Raw genomic sequence first — 17,260 nt, forward strand, 5'->3', positions numbered from 1 at the left:
GTGAGACGGTGTCTCAAAATAAAAAAAAAAATAAAACAAAAGAGGGCTAGGGATGTGGCTCAGTGTTTAAATGCCCCTGGGTTCAATCCCTGGTACTAAAAAAAAAAAAAAGAAGGAAAAGAAAATGGAGGCATTGGGAGTCTAGCGCAGTGGTAGAGTTTATGCTTAGTATGTATAAGGCTTGGCTTCCATCCCCAGCATCAAAAAGAGAAGAAGAGAGAGAAGGAGGAGGAGGTGAAGGAGGAGGAGGGGGGGGGGGGGAAGGGAAGGCAATGGCGGGGAATGAAATTACCTCTTCCCCACCTGCCAGTCTGAGTCATTGCTACAACTTCACAGGGCTTTCAGGTGATTTTATTTCACTGACCACTTTCAGAAAGAAGCCTCCATAACAGGGGCTTTTTGTCTATAGTCTTAGTAATATTTATGTCATGTGCCACCAATCACACAACAGCTGAGCAAGAGAAGGAACCTAGTGAGCAATCTAGTAAGACCCTATCTCAAAAAATAAATAAATAAATAGATAAATAAATAAATAAATAAAATAGGGCTAGGGAATGTAGCTCAGTTGGTAAAGTGCTTACCTCACATGCATAAGGCCCTGGGTTCAATCCCACCAAAAAAATAAAAATTAAAAAATTAAATGAAAGGACTGGAGATGTGGCTCTCTGATACCAAATAAATAAATAAATAGAACCCAGACACTTGATTCTTTCCTTCACCAGTTTAAAAAGCTGTAACTCTTAGGTTTCTGTTTTGAAGTAAAAATAAATCAGCAACCCCTCAAAATGGAATTTTCCTTTTCTCTCTCTCTCTCTCCCTCTCTCTGATACCAGTGACTAAAACAAGGAGTGCTTAACCATTGAGTCATATTCTCAGCATGTTTTTTGTTTTGTTTTTAATTTTGCCCTTTTTGCTCTTCTGCTCCATGGGAGGTTTTTGTCCTCCATGAACTGGCCTTACCTTTTTTTTTTGAGACAGGTTCTTGCTAAGTTGCTTAGGGCCTCCCTAAATTGCTGAGGCTGTCCTCAAACATGTGCTCCTCCTGCACCCCAAGTCGCTGGGATTGCTGGTGTATACTACCACGCCCAGTCTTTTCTTTTTTCTTTTGGCAGAGCAAAAAGTCCCTTCCCATGAGCAATATCACCAGCCCTTCAAAATGGAATTTTCTAGCCCTAAGGGTTGGGGAGAGTCACAAGGGGGCAAATAGAAACTTCCTCTGTGCTGCTTCATGTTCTTTCCCCCTGGAAGAGAGATGCACTTGGAAGCTGTCCCTTCCAACGTGGTGACACATGGCCTCATGACTATCAAGTTCAATTTCCAGAAGATGTAAATGAACCTATTAAGAGGAAAAAATATCAAAAATTCCTATTTACAATATCCTCTGGCAGCATTTGAACCACAAAAGTTTAAGCTATTTCTCCATGGCCAAGAAGCAGCCCATTTTGTTTCCTTTTTTTTTTTTTAATCCAGGACCTCGTGCATGCTAGGCAAATATTCTCCCTCTGAATTATGTCCCCAGCCCTTTTTAAATTTTATTTTACGACAAGGTCTCCCTAAGTTGCCCAGGCTGATCTCAAATTTAAAATACTCCTGGTTCGGCCTCCAGAGTCACTAGGATTATAGGCATGCACCCCCATACCCAGTAAAATGGTCTCATTTTATTTATTTTTTATTTATTTAATTTTGTTCTAGGGATTGAACCCAGGGGCACTATACCACTGAGGTTTATCCCAGCCCTTCTTATTTTTTTTAATTTGAGACATAGTTTCACTAAGTTGCTTAGGGCCTTGCTAAGTTGCTGAGGCTGTCCTTGAACTTGTGGTAATCTTGCCTCAGCCTCCCAAATTGCTGGAATTACAAGCCTGTGCCACTGCACCCAGCAACAGTCCCATCTTAAATAAAGCAACCATAATTTATTTAGATGGGTATTGTATGATATATAAAACAAAATGCTTAAATTTCATACAAATAAATAGGGTATGTAGCTTTTTAAAAATATAATGCAAGATTCAGATTTAAAAAAAAAATTCTTCCCTTTAAACAAAAAGATGATCAACCTAAAAATTGTGTCTCAAGCTGTCACATCCTCAGCTGACGAAAGAAAAGACATGTAGATGAATCATCAATTCGAGTTTTTTTTTTTTTTTTTTTCCTTGCTTAATAGAGAACAAATTGATGTCAGTGGTATGGGCAGCTGTTTCATGTGCAAAGTCCTATTTTATATTCTATAGTTGTCATAGGGTTCAGTGGCCAGGATTTGATTATTTGTTAGAATCCTGAGTCTTGAAGTTAAATCTTGAATATGTGTCTATTTAGGGACAATGAAACAACCTTGGGGTTAAAAAAAAAATAAAGAGTCTCATAAAATGTAGGGTTCTCAGAAGAAGCAACTTCAATAATCAACTTAAGAGATAATTTACTTTGCTGGGGGGTGTGGGGAATATATTGCTTGCAAATGTGATCCAGAAATTCAGACCTAGTCGAACCTGCTGGGAGCTGCAGTGAGCTAGCTGATCATTGCTGGTGCTCCTCATCATCCTGGAAAGGAACTTAATATAGGATTTTATGATTTAAGGGGGATTTTATACAATATTATTATTCTTAAATTATCAAACCAATATACAGCTAGTAGTGGATGTTAAATTATGTTACCATGGAATATAATGAGGCTATTAAAAAGAATGAGGTGATTTTATTGATATGAAAGCTATCTGGCACATATTAAACATCTCAAACATCTATGAGATTTACTTAGCTGTATTTTATAAATTGATCTTAATGCATATTACAAATTTTATTAGTTAGCTTTTGTGGCCTAAGAAATTACCCCAAAATATAGTCATTTGAAAGTATCCCTGAACTGCTGGATGCAGAGGCACATGCTTGTAATCCCAGGAACTGGGGAGAGTAAGGCAGAAGGATTGCAAGTTCAAGGCCAGCCTGGGCAATTTAAGGAGACCCTGTCTCAAAACAAAAACAAAAACAAAAATGAAAAAAGGCTGAAGATGTGGGAATGTAGCTGAATGGTAAAGTACCTTGGGTTCAGTCCCAAGTACTGAGATTGGGCAAGATAGATTAGTGAGGTTGGTGGGAGGGTTGTTTTATGAGAGAAAAAAAGATCTTAAAAAAAAAAAAATGGTAGCTAAGGGTTGTATTCTCCATTTTCCTCAAAAGAATGTGTAGAATATAAGGCAGGAACTTGGAAGGTTATGAAGCTCTCATAGCAGGAATGGTGGCAGTACTTTGTGCCATCTCTCCAGGAGTAATTTTCTCTGAAATGTCCTGTCAAGTAATTTTGAACTCTTTTTCCTCATGAAATTCTCCTGCTTGAACCTCTTACTTCATCCTGCCAGTGTCTTAATAGGAAATTCAGGTCTGTTCAAAATCTTATGCTTTTTTGTTTTTTTACTTTTTTCATATTTCCCAGGATAAAAATATGTATTCCTGCTCACTTGCACCAGTGTTCTTGCTCTCATGTATTTCTTTTCTTTCAGTGTTGGGGCCTGAGCCCAGGCCCCTGAGCACACTAGTGTGTCCTCTACCACTGAACTGCACCACCCACCGGCTCCTCTCTTGTATTTCTAGACCTTAGTTCCTGTTGATCTTCTCAACTGACCTTGTCCTTCCCACTAACTTTCCCTGCTCCAGCCTCTCCAATCAAAAGCAGAGGCCTCTTCACAGAAAAGTTGAGAGCTACTTTGTTTTCTGAATTATTATTGTGCAGTACATACAGTTAGCCCCCCAAAACGGCAGATTACATGAGGTTCAACCAACCATGGAACCAAAACATATGGAAAAATAAATTGCTTCTGTACTGAACATGTACAGACATATTTTTTCTTTGTCATGATTCCCTAAAAATCAGCATAACAACTATTTTTACAGCATTTACATTGTACTAGACATTATAAGTAATCTAGAGATGATTTAAAGTATATGGGAAAGACTGGAAGGGGAACTCAGTGATAGAGCATTTGGCTAGCATGTGTGAGGCCCTGGGTTCAATCCCCAGTACTACAAACATTTAAAAAAAAAATATAAGTTTAAAAAAATTTTTCCTTTTTTGTGTTTTGACAGTGCTGATGATAGAACCCAAAGTTTCATATGTGCATGTGAAGCAAGTACTCTACCATTATATTATATCCTCGGCTCTCAAAAAATAAAAAATAAAATAAATAAATACAGTATATGGGAGGATGTATGTGGGACAGATGCAAATATTATGTAAAGTCCTTTTATATAAAGGACTTGAACATCTGAAGATGTGTGTGTGTGTGTGTGTGTACTAATACCCCACAGACACTAAGGCCCAATTATGCCTTTTGTTGTAATTTTACTTTTCATTAGAAATATCATTTGTCTTTTTTTTGGAGGTTCTATGTATGGATTGAACCCCAGGATGTTCTACCACTGAGTTACATTTCCTAGGCTTTTTAAGTTTTTTTTTTTTTTTTTTTTTTTAATTTTTTTTAGTCAGGTTCTCTTTTATTGCCCAGGTTGACCCCAAACTTGCTGCGCTCCTGCCTCCAGAGTCACTGGGATTATAGTTGTGCACCACCAAAACTGGCTCATTTGTCTTAAATAAGTGTTTCCTCAAGGCTGTGATTGTCATGTTATATTTCTAGGTTTCCAACCAAGATGCTAATATCTTTAATTAACTTTCCTTAGAGAATTCTACAAAAGAATCTGTGGGTCCAATTAACCCTTCACCGATAGTTTTGCTAATGCAGCTAAGGAATTCTAGAACGTTCTTATTCAAAAACCATGTGGGTCTGTGGTTTGCTTAACTACTTCTGCTTCAACTATTTTCTCCAAGCGATTATGCCGCTGTAACTAATCTTGTCTCAGGAGCGCCCTCTAATGGAAGTAGCTTCTAGGTTGTGCATGTACCTGAAATTTAGGAATAGCACAACTTCTCTGGTGAAGTTTCATTCAACAAGCAAAGATAGGATGCTTAAAGCAATGGTGCAGGTCCAATGTAAATTAGTAATATGTTTTCTATTTCTAATCCCAGTATGCCCTGATGACTCTTGATGACTTTTTAAATAGAATACTGTTCAAATAACATCTCTTATACACATGGATACCTATTCTTATTTAATTTTTCTTGGCTTCAAAAGTTGACTCAAGTAAAGCCAGGATTCCATTCTTACACTCCACTGTCATTCCCCCAGGACAGTGTAGTCAATTAAGCTATGCTTCCAAGAGTGCTAAATGTTCATTAGCACTATTAATCATTTTTAAAGTACCAGTGGTGTGATATCCTCTGGGAAATGTGGCATAGTGTTTTGTTTTGTTGGTATTAGGGATTGAACCCAAGTCTTTGTACATTCTGGGCAAATCCTCTACCACTGAGCTATATCCCCAGCCCTTTGTAATGTTTTTGAGTATATATTATGTCACTTCTACTACAACAACCTCTCCTGTGGCCAAATTCTTCAGCTCTGTTGTCAGATGTGTCAAAGCTAAAACTTACTGTTGATGGAATGATTTTTGGGTTCTAAATGCAGTTTTGTAGTGTCATAAATTGAAAACCAGCCTCTACCTCAGAGCAAAGCTTGTCCAAGGAAAGGGGCATGACCCTTGTCCTTGGAAAGACCCACAGAGCACTCCTAGGCACATACCCACCCTGCTGAGTTGTTTATCTACAAATAACAGGAGAGATCTGCTGCACCAGGTGTCCCTGACTCAGTCAGGCTACCTGGGAACCCGTAGCAACCCCCTAGCAGCCACCAATCAACATGAGACAGGAAAAATATCTGGTGTTGAGAGCCACAGCCAAAGGGGCCCCAGCAAACTTCCAGCTGCCAGCTGATGATTGGCTCACAGTGGCCCCAGCAAACTTCTAGCTGCCAGCTGATTGGCTCCTCTGCGGTGATGCTCATTGGGCTATTTCCCCGCCCTTTCAGACCACGGAGCTGCTCATTGGGGGACTTTTTTTGGCTCCGCCCATGCAACCCAGCCAATCAGCCTCAAGAGCAGGAGGAGTGGGGGGGGGGGTTGTGAGGCTTGTGGGAAGCTGGTGGTGGCAGTTGGGCTCTGAGGGAATTCCTGAAGAGCTTATGTGGTGTGGCGTGTGTGTGTGTGTGTGTGTGTGTGTGTGTTCTAAAAATAAAGTTCGTTTCTGCTTGATAAGTGGCTCCTGAATTGTGCCCAGCCAGACTGCGGCAACCTGGGATGACAGATGACCCTCCCAGTAGTTTATGGTGGTTGATAACATGTTGGGAAACCATGTAGTTCAGCACGTACTCCCCTCGTGGCCTAAACCAATCAGTTCAAATGAATCCCCCTCTTGTACTAGCCAATCACCCATACCCAACTTGTTCCCACCAGTGACTACACTAATCATGTTTTAGGGTTGTTTTATAATTTTCCCGCGGTGTGTGATGATTTGCTAAGAGATGCTATGATATATGTGGAGACCCTGCCTTCCCCAAAGAGTGTATAAAACTGCTGCAAACCCTGGCCTCGGGGCCTCTCAGCATCACCAGTTGTTGTGTGCGTGTAGAGGACCCAGCTAGCTTGCAATAAACACCTCTTTGCTGCTTACATCGATCTTGGTCTCTGGTGGTCTTTTGGGGGTCCAGAATTCGAGCATAACAAAATCAGTTGAAACTCCATTGCTTGATGTGGATCCCTTTTAAATGAAAATATTTTCATCATTACTGAGTATTAATCTATTCAGTGACAAGAGCTGATTGCTAACAGCAGCAAATACTCGTAGAATCCTTCACATACATTAACTCAGTTGATACTCACAACAACGTAATAAAAAAAGTAGTATTATCACCTCCATTTTACAGACAAGGAAGCTTAAGCAATTTACCCTAGGAGACCCAGCTATCAATGGTAGGCTGATAATTCAAAACCCCAGGAAATGCGGGCCTAGAGTTATTTTTCTTCAACACTATGCTTCTTTAAATTGAGAATATGTGTATCTGAAATAAGTTATTGAAATGAGAACATCTCTGTAGTTTGTGTACTCCTCAAAAGTAATATTGAAGCCATCAGCACTTTCCCCGCTTTCGAGCAAACACCTTAAGTAGTTACCTTCTGGTGAAGGTGATTTAATTAAATCTCTCTTCTCAGTGTCCCTGTATGTGAAATCTCTGTCAGTAAAAAACATGTGGCTATGCCAGTTGACTGTATTAGGTGTAAGTTTCCAGAACTTATACTTAATTAGAGATGAGGCTGAACATAAGACTCCCACCTCTTCTCAACATCAAGTTAGCACAAAGCTCTCCATTTTTCACTTTAATGCTCCAGTTCAGAGCATCTCTAATTGCTGTCTTCGTTTATTATGTTCTTCAGAGACTATGCCAACTCTAGTAACTTTTTGTTATTCATTATCCCTTCTAGGGGAAGTGCTTTAAATGTTCTATTACTGTACACATACCCTTATATTATAATGCCATTGAAAAATACTCAAGCAAGCCAGGCATGGTAGTGCCTACCTGTAATCCCAACTACTCCAGAGACTGAGGCAGGAGGATCACAAATGTGAGATCAGCCTGGGCAACTTAGCAAGACTCTGTCTTAAAATAAAACATGAAATGGGCTGGGGATCTAACCGTGCCAGAACGCAGGCCTAGCACATGTGAGGCCCTGGGTTCAATCCTGGGACTTCAAAAAGAATCCAGTTAGATATATGCTAGTAACTTCCAGTAAGCACCACTATTAACACCCTACTTCTACTACTGTTACTGTTGCTAACAGCAAATGCTTGGATGGTATTTAGCTTGAGTTTGGAAAGGTACTTAAAAGTTCACATATATGTACATTTTTTTTCAGTGCTGGATTGAAAACCAGGACCCTGTGCATGCTAGGCAAGTGTTCTACCATTGAGGCTCAGCCCCAGTTCACATATATTAATGCATTTAGCCTATAGGTTATGTCTAAAAAGATATGCGAAGAACTGACAATTGTGTTTCTACTGGAATGGGCGTCTGGGGCTGCTGGAACCTGGTCTAGGGACATGGTTTTCATTATAACCCTTTCTATTTGTTTAAAATGAACATGCACATTGTGTTGGATTTAATGTTATAATATTTTTGATATAATAATAGCTTCATTGTTATTAAGATAAATGCAAATAAAAGTAGAATGTAAGTGCAAAATAGGCAGCAAGCAGTATGTGAATACACAGCCCTGGGGATGCACATTCATTAAAAAAAAAAAAAAAAAAAGCAGAAAAAAGGATGAGCAACACTGAGATATAGAGTTCAAATCTCCCTTCAAGAAAGAACTCACTTGGGCTGGGGATGTGGCTCAGGCGGTAGCGCGCTCGCCTGGCATGCATGTGGCCCGGGTTCGATCCTCAGCACCACATACCAGCAAAGATGTTGTGTCTGCCGAGAACTAAAAAATAGATATTAAAAAAATTCTCTCTCTCTCTCTCTCAATAAATAAATAAGAAAGAACTCACTTCTGTGGCACATGTCTGTAATTCCAGCAACTCTGGAGTCTGAGGTAGGAGGATTGCAAGTTCAAGGCCAGTCTCAGCAACTTAGCAAGGTTCTAAGCAATTTAGCCAAGGCTGTGTCTCAAAATAAAAAAATAAAAATAAAAAGGGCTAGGGATGTGACTTAGTGGTTAAGTGCCCTTGGGTTCAATCCCTGGTAAAAAAAAAAAAAAAAAGAGAGAGAGAGAGAGAAAACAAATTCACTGCCTGGCTTTAAGGAGAGTGGTTCGCTGACAGCCTCCAGGTAGTATTCAAGCCAAGATCCTTCTCTTTTCCTAATGACTGGCTAGGTGGTAGCACAATGGCCAGGCCCATTTTCTCCAGTGTCTGACTCCTCTAATCCTGGCTCCTGAGCTCCCCACGGGAGATTTTGTCAAGTGCACATCAGTCTGACAACTCCCCTGCCCAGTACTGTGCCCTCTTTGTCTTTTATAGGTCGTCTCCTCAGTAACTATTTACTCTCCTAATTCTGTCACATTTTCTGCTGCTGAAGTGCAGGAACCCCAAGGTTAAGGTCAGGCAAGAACTGAACCTGCACGTGTACCCTGAGGACAAGGGCAAGGACTGAAGCATAATGTCTGTGACTCCTTCCTTCCCTGATGGTGTGTGACTTTCTTTTTCTTTCACAATTTTTGTTTTAATCCTTTGTCTATGTCGTTTAAAGGCATTCACGTAGTCAGTGAACTGTGTGAACAGTTTAAAAGTACAGCCACTTCTAAAAGACTTGCTAAGCAATGCAATTCCCTAGTCTGTCCCCCTCCATTTTTCTTTTCCTAGAGTCCAACACTTTGAATATGTGAAGTTGACCCTTTTTAGTTTTAGCCACTGTATTGCTAAAATATGCTTGAATCACTACTTAATTTTGCATTTTAGATTTGTCATCTTTCTACTATGAAAGATAAGGATTTAGCTTCCCTCTCTATCCCACTATCCTTTGCACAAAAGCACACTCCAAATCTTCCTCTCTCTGTATCTACATACATGTTTTTGTGTAGGTGATGGTGAAATCAGGGGTGCTCTACCACTGAGCTACATCTCAGCCCTTTGTTTTGTTTTGAAATAGAGTCTCACTAAGTTGCCCTGGGTGAAATTGACTTTGAGGTTCCCATACTTCAGGCCTTCGAGTAGCTGGGATTATAGGCATGTGCCACTTGTTAGAGTCCTGCTCCCTCCCTGTACTGGGATCCCATCTGGGGGCTCCTGGATGGAGACTGTATGTTCTACTGGTGAGCTACACCCCAGCCTTGTACTGAGTCTTGTGTTGCATAAGGTACTATGCTCACTGCTGTAGTGTTCCTTAAATTTTCCTATTTATTTAAATCACTTGGAAAAAATTTAAGATGCAGATTCTGACATACACTCAATGGGTTTTGGGTGGAGCCTGTGATTCTTCATATTTAGTAAGCTCCCAGGTGATAACAATGACATTGGTCTGTGAAGCACAGTTAGGAGGCCAAGGTGTGTAGAACCTGGTTTCTGCTCTGAAGAGGATACCACAGTTAGGGAGGAGCACACACAAGAACAATTAAACACCCAGAGAAGCATAATTGTAAAATAGCTCTTCTTTTTGGGGGGTCCTATTCTCAAGGCCACCACATTTTTACCTACCCTCTTGGGCAGTTAGAATTTGTGCAGTGTATTTTAAAACTTACCAGTGCTACATAAGCTTATTCTTCCTGAGAGCTTTTCTCTTTGAGAATTAACATGCTAATTTATAGCTTTAAAATATGCCAATGTCAGTCCAGCGTAGTGGCATACACCTGTAATCCCAGTGGCTAAGGAGGCTGAGGCAGGAGGATTATAAATTCAAATCCAGCCTCAGCAATTTAGTGAGGCCCTAAGCAACTCAGTGAGACCTTGTTTCAAAAAAAAAAAAAAAGTATACACACACACACACACACATATAAAAGGCTGAAGATGTGGCTAGAGTTAAACACTCTGGGTTCAATTCCTGGTACCAAAAAATACAAAATAAGAAGCCAGAAGTGGTGGCACATCCTGTAATCCTAGAGGCTCAGGAGGCTGAGGCAGAAGGATCTTGAGTTCAAAGCCAGTCTCAGTGAACAGTGAGGCCCTAAGCAACTCAGCAAGACTCTGTCTCTAAATAAAATGTGAAAAAGGGCTGAGGATGTGGCTCAGGGTTAAGCACCTCTGACTGCAGTCCCTGTTCCAAAAAAAAAAAAAAGAGAGAGAGAGAGGAGAGAGAGATAATAAATTGTGCTAATAATGTCTAATCCCTTTCAGGGATTATGCTGAATTTTCTAGTAGGTGCCATCTTACAGTGTAAATAAAAGAGCATTTCTACAGGGGAAATGATAAGGCCTGGCACATGCTGCACAGGGCCTGTAGGTCAGTCTTAGGAGCTGGGCCTGATCCACCACGTGGTCTCATGATTAAATACCCAGAGCTATGACAGCGCACCTGCAGGTGAGCACTTCCTGAGTGAGCAGTATAGTAGCCTGACACACAAGAAAAAGGAAGGCAAGAGTCACGTTAGCCTCAAAATGGACTCATGAAAGGATTAATCATCAGTGATAAATGTTCATTGTCCCTGGGAGCTGAATGTATTGTGCTATTTTGAGCAAATCCTATCCATCACTGCTGACCCTTAAATAGCTATCCATCTGTGATGCTGACTGGTAAGGATCTGCGCCCGGCCAGGTCAGCTTTATGATTTGTTTGCTTCCAAATGACCACAGTGGCTGTCATACCTGTCGCCATCACCAAACAGCCTCCCCTTCACCACAACTGCCAACATAAACAGACTCACCACTTTTTTACTCGAAAGCAGAAAACAGAAATAGAGTGGTGTTTTTCTTCCCCATCAGGTGGGACTACCAAGATTAACTGAGAGAATAAAACATTGCCTTTCAAGTCTAATCAATTATTGAACATTGAGTATCTACTTTGTAAACACACTCTGTTTGGACTGGCTTTTTTTTTGGGGGGGGGGGTGGAGGTACCAGGGATTGAACTCAGGATCACTCCACCAATGAGCCACATCCCAGCCCTATTTTGTATTATATTACAGATAGGGTCTCACTGAGTTGCTTAGTGCCTCACTTTTGCTGAGGCTGGCTTTGAACTCACAACCCTCCTGCTTATGCCTCCCGAGCCGCTGGGATTACAGGCGTGTGCCCAGACTCTGTTTTGGACTCTTGAGGAATCAAAAGATGCATGAGAGCTGGCTCTCCACTTCATAGGGCTTCCTTTCCAGTTGTTCTGACAATAGAAAATTCTTTCAAGATTTCACAATGAGCCCTTAACCAAGTCTTATTTACTTTACGTTTCCAGTACCTGGGAAAGGTGACTGGCACATACCAGAAGACAAAAATGTACACTGAGGAGTGGCTATTAAGAAAATTAAGCAACAGTTCAGGTGATAATAAAGAGCTCTTGCAGGACTCGACACAAATAATTTCAAAAGAGCTTCAGGTCAAAATATAGGAATAATATTTTTTCAAATGGGGTCAAAAGTTTTGCCTCAGGGGGAAAACATATATATATATATATATATATATATATATATATATATATATATATATACACACACACACACACACATACATATATATGTATGTGTGTGTGTGTGAGGCATGATGGCACATGTCTCTAATCTCAGTGACTCAGGAAGCTGAGGTAGGAGGATGGTAAGTTCTGAGGCCAGCATGGGCAGCTTAGTAAGAAACCTCAGCAACTTAGTGAGATCATGTCTCAAAATAATAAATAAAAAAGGGCTAGGGATGTAGCTCAGTGGTAAAATACCCCTGGATTCAACCCCCACTACCAAAGAGAAAACAAAACAAAACAAAACACAGACTCTTACACACATATACTCTCGCACACACATATTTATTTAATTTTTATTATTTTTTTTTTAAGTACCGGAGATAGAACCTAGGGTGCTCTGCCATTGAACTACACACCCAGCCCTTTTTATTTTGACATTATAATATACATAACCCCCTTTTATTTATGATATTGTTAATGCAATGTATATTTTCTCTCTTTTTTCTTAATCTTTCAAAGGATTTACCTATTTTATTATTATTTCTAAAGATTTTATTACCATTACCATTACTTTTGGTCTTCTTATTGTTTATCTATTTAACATTTTACTCATTTCTGCTCTCAGGGCTTTCTACTTAACTTTGGTTTTAATTTGTCTTCTTTCTCTAGCTGCTTCTTGTGTGTATGTGTGTGTATGTATGTATAGTACTGGGGACTGAGCCCAGGGGGGTTCCACCACTGAGTTATATCCCAATCTCTTTTTATTTTGAAACAGGTTCTAACTAAGTTCCTGAGGCTGGCCTCAAACTTTTGATCCTCCTGCCCACAGCTTCCCAAATCACTGGGTTTATAGGCATGTGGCACTGTGCCTGATTTTCAGCACTTAATTCTTTTCCCCTTTCTTTTTCTGGCGGTGGTGGGAGAGTGGGTACTGGAGTTGAACCCAGGAATGCTTCTTATTTATTTATTTAGTCAGGGGCACTTTACCACTAAGCTACATCCTCAGCTTTTTAAATTTTTTCTTTTGAGATTGGGTCTTGCCAAGTTTCTGAGGCTGGCTTTGAACTTGTGATTCTCTTGCATCAGCCTCTCAAGTTTTTGGGCATACAGGCATGCACCACCATGCCTGGCTCTCTAGCTTCTTAAAATAGAAGTTTACTCAATTTAAAAATCTTTAATATGAGATTTAAATCTGAATTTTCTTTTAAGTCCTGTTCAACTTCATATTACATATTTAGTTGTATTTTCATTATCTTTCAGCTTAGTTTCCCTTGCATTTTTTGTTTGATTTCCAAATGTTGGGGAGTTGTTTAGTTATTACATTGTTATTTATTCCTAATGTAATACAGCCATGTTTAGAAAACTTATTCCTTAAGATTCCAATCCTTAAAAATTTGATGACCTTTGCTGTAAGGACCCTGTACAGTTTATATTTGTGAACTTCTCATGCGTTCCTGGAAATAATGTGTAATCTAAAATTATTGGGTATAATGTTCTATAAAAATCAATTAGGTCAAGGTGGTTGAGATTCAAATCCAAATCTCTTAATCCTTATTGATTTTTTATGCAATTATTCTATAAATTGCTGAGAGATAAGTGTTAAAATCTGTAATTAATATTATGGATTTGTTCATTTTTCCTTTCTGTTAATTTTGTCTCTTTTTCTTTTTGGTCTTGGAGATTGAATCCAGGGGCTCTTTACCTTTGAGCTACAACCCCAGTCCTTTTTAATTTTTTATTTTGAGACAGGATCTTGCTAAACTGCTGAATCTGGCCTCCAATATATGTGATTCTCCTGCCTCAGCCTTCTGAGTGGCTGGGATTATGGGCCTGCCCTACCACCCCTATTCTTTTCCTCCTCCTCCTCCTCCTCCTCCAACTCCTCCTCCTCCTCCTCCTCCTCCTCCTCCTCCTCCCTTTTTTTTTTTGTGGTGCTGGAGATTGAACCCCAGGGCTTGGTGCATGCAAGGTGAGCACTCTACCAACTAAGCCATATCCCCAGCCCTCTTTCCAGCTTCTTAAGTACTTCTTTCTATTTTATTTTTTAATCTTGCTCATGATTTGCATTACATACTCAGGACTCATCACTTTTTTCTCTGTAGTGCTTGGGATTAAACCCAGGACTTCATGTGTACTAGGTAAGCACTTTATCATGGCGCTACATCTCTAGGTCCCACACATCAGTGGTAGAATATGTGCTTAGCATGTGGGAGGCCCTAGGTTCAATCTTAGCACTGCACACACACAATTAATTGAATTAATATGTAATTTATACCAAGTTGTAAATTGTAAGAAACATATGACAGTACATTCCCTCTTGTCCCATCCATACTTTGTATATTGTTGTCTTCCGTTTTAAAGCTACATGTTGAAATCTGTCAAATATAATAATATTTGCATTAAACAATCTGTTTCTTTTTATTTTTCATCATTTATTTACACTTATATTTCTTAGGGTTGTAGATGTAGCTCAGTGGTAGAGTGCTTGCCTAGGAATGTGGAGGTCCTGGGCTTGATCCCAGTATAACAAAAAGTAAAAGGAGAAGAAAACAAAACACTGTATTTATTTTATTTTGGGTGGTTTGGGGGATGGAACTCAGGACTCAGGCATGGTAGGCAAGTACTCTTCCATGGAGCCATATTCCCAGCCTTTATTTACTTATTATTTTTTGATTTATTATTTTTTGGGATTGAATGCAGGGGCACTCTTGCACTGAGCTAGAGCCTCCCAGCCCTCCCCACCCCAGCCTTTTGTTTTGTGCAAGGGATTGAACCAAGGGGGTACTTAACCACTGAGCCACATCCTTGACCTTTTTTAAATTTTTATTTGTTGAGACAGGGTCTTGCTCAATTGCTTAGGGCCTTGCTAAATTGCTGAGGCTGGCTTTGAATTTGAGATCTTCCTGCTTCAGCTTTCTGAGTTACTAGGATTACAGGTGTGTACCACTGTGCCTGGCTGACTGGCCTTGAGTTTGAAATCCTCTTGCTTTAGCTTCCCAAGTAGCTGGGATCATAGGCATCTGCAATCATAACTGGCACTGGTGGTGTTTTGTTTTTTTTTTTTTTTGTTTTGTTTTGTTGTTGTTTGTTTTACACAATAGCTTTATTTTATTTATTTATTTTTTATGTGGTGCTAAGGATTGAACCCAGTGCCTCACATATATTAGGCAAACATTCAACCAATGAGCCCCAGCCCCAGCCTGCACCCAAAAAGATCATTTCTAAATCAAGTGTGGTGGCACTTGCTTATAACCCCAGCCACTCAGGAGGCTGAAGCAAGAGGATTTGAAGTTCAAGGTTAGCCTGGGCAATCTAATGAGACTCTGTCTCAAAAATAAAATAAAAAGTGTTGGGGGTGTAACTCAGTCGTAGAGCACTTGGCTAGCATGTATGAGGCCCTGGGTTCAATTCCCAGCATCAGAAAAAGAAATTTCAGTTACTCCTTATTTTTTCACATATATTTCTCTCTGTGTCATTGCCCTTCAACCTATAAAACCTCCATTAAAAAATTCCTTAGTGCCTTGATTGTATTTAGTGCTTAGTCTATATTAGGAAAATTAACAAGAGAAAAACAAGCAAACAAAACTGAGAACATGTATCACAAGCCAACTTGTCCATATTTACTTGTTTTGCTATTGCTAATTCTCCAAGTACACACTGGGCACTAAGCACAAGCCAGGCATTAAAAGTTATTATTTAATACCTTCAATACTTTAAACTTCCTAAGTCGTTTGGTAATTTGCGTACTGTTTTGAAATTCTATATATTGGAGAGTAGTTATCAGCACCAAATAATTATCAACCAAAACATGGCTAAGGGCTGAGGATGGGGTGGGAAGAGCACTTCAATGGTAGAACATGTGTTTATCATGTGGGAAGCCCTGAGTTCAATCCCAGCACTGCATTCACACAACCAACTCAGAAACTGAAATTCAAGTAATGTACTCAAAAGCAAGATGTTCGATATAAAGAAATGTATATAATAAAAGATGCACTTATGTCATTAATATATTATCACTATCTCTATCCTTAGGTTTTGTGATTTGGAATTATAACCATAAATTTACCACAGTTATCTTTAAAAGGAAGTTATACAAATGAGTTAATTTTTTCTTTCCTTTTTCTTTTTCTTTTTTCTTTTTGCTACTGATGATTGAACACACGACTGCTTTACTACTGAGCTACATCCTCAGTCCTTTTTATTTTCTATTTTGAGACAGGATCTCATCAAGTTACCTAGGCTGGCCTCAAATATGTGATCCTTCTGCCTCAGCTTCCTGAGTCACTTGGATTACAGGCATGAGCCACCATGCCAGCCAAAAATCCGTTAATGCCAAAAGGAAGCAGTAAGTAGCTACTCGTTTAAAGCTGAATGACAGGAGGATTGGGAGGATTGGTTCAATATTTATACAGTTCTGAAAATCCTCAGTCATGTAAATAGGAGAAGAGCAGACATTTTAGATTGCGTCTCTGAAAGAGAGATTCTCAATCATGGATGGTCCAAAAAATATCCCTATATCACGTTTTTTTTTTTTTTTTTTTAATGAATGAGTTCTTACAGATGTTTGGCTTTTGTCCTCTTCTAGTTACTATAGAAAACAAGCAAAATTATTGGGAGTGAACAATCATTATTCACCTTTTTAGCTTAATTAGTTCTTTTTTAAAGCAGAAAGCCAAACCCAACACTATCTGCTATTCTTCCTTGACAGATACATTCCAGTTTGAGGTGAAACACAAGAGGTTTATGATGCAGGGTTTTATGATACATCATCCCAAGCACATTGGCTGCTTGCCACCCCAGAGAATTTTAGGGATGAGAAGCGACTGGCCTAATGAGATCGTAACCTAGATTTATCAGCATCCCATCATCAGACACATGTTTACTTATTTACAATGTCTGTGGTTTTAGAAGTATCGTTGTTGTTTCTTTCCTCCTCATTTTTATGATCATCCAGTTACCCATTTCATTATTCCTTTTGGAGCAACTATGTTAAAACTCTGATTTAATTTATACATAAAGGCTGATGCTGAGTATTCAAATGGATGTACCCTCTGACATGAGGATGAATTATGCCAAACAGTGACTGAAAATAGAACTAACCCAGAAAGCAATTTTGACCTCATTTTTCTCCTAGAGGTTTTTTTTTTTTTTTTTTTTCCTCCTCCCTCCTCCCACTAATAACTCTGTCTTGGGTTTTGAGGCTGAGTCAAAACAGCTAGGTAGAACAGGAGGAGGGAGGCAATTTTACACTGAGCAATTCTGCAGTATCCAGGGTATAAAGATGTGGCC

Source organism: Marmota flaviventris, chromosome 8, assembly GCF_047511675.1.
Source record: "Marmota flaviventris isolate mMarFla1 chromosome 8, mMarFla1.hap1, whole genome shotgun sequence".
In the NCBI taxonomy this organism is placed as follows: Eukaryota; Metazoa; Chordata; class Mammalia; order Rodentia; family Sciuridae; genus Marmota; species Marmota flaviventris.